At 41.3% G+C, this 606-nt stretch overlaps 1 non-coding gene across 1 annotated transcript; it reads right to left on the bottom strand.

The window, feature by feature from the left end:
- Positions 1–214: 214 nt before the first annotated feature.
- Positions 215–321, bottom strand: LOC131238405 (small nucleolar RNA R71). Its single transcript, XR_009167813.1, has one exon. It is a non-coding gene; the product is annotated as a small nucleolar RNA R71 (small nucleolar RNA).
- Positions 322–606: the final 285 nt, after the last annotated feature.

The raw sequence follows: 606 nt of genomic DNA, 5'->3' as shown, positions 1-606 counted from the left end.
CCATGCCTGCACTTGTAAGAATTTGACGGGGTGATAGCCACTCTATACTTCCCTAACGTGTCTGAAGACATGGTCAGGTTGAAACTCTTTCCTTTCTCCCTGAAAGAAAAAGATAAGACCTGGTTGCACTCACTATGTCCATGATCTATTGGCACATGGAATGACATGATGAAGGAGTTCATAAAAAAAATTCTTTCCATACCATAAGATGAACACCATCAGGAAGTCGATCATGAACTTCGCCCAAAAGGAAGATGAAACATTCTTCCAATGTTAGGAGTGGTTCAAGGATCTCGTCAGTTCATGCCCACAACACGGTTTTGAAATTTGGTGCATAACAACTTTCTTCCACGATGGACTAACATCTTTCATGTGCTACTTCGTCGAAACGATGTGCAATGGGGAGTTCATGAATAAGAATGTCGATGAGGTGTGGGATTACTTTGACAAACTTGTTGAAACATCATAATCATGGGACATCTTTCCAAAATCTAGCACCACATCTAAGCTTACTCAAGCAAGGAAGAGAGGTGGGATATACTTATTGAAAGAGGATGACGATATAAATGCTAAAGTGGCCAGTCTCGTAAGGAAGGTCGAGGTCAT

This window comes from Magnolia sinica, chromosome 2, assembly GCF_029962835.1.
Source record: "Magnolia sinica isolate HGM2019 chromosome 2, MsV1, whole genome shotgun sequence".
Taxonomy (NCBI): Eukaryota; Viridiplantae; Streptophyta; class Magnoliopsida; order Magnoliales; family Magnoliaceae; genus Magnolia; species Magnolia sinica.
The sequence above is the reverse complement of the archived record's forward strand: the minus strand, read 5'-3'. Positions and strand labels throughout refer to the sequence as shown.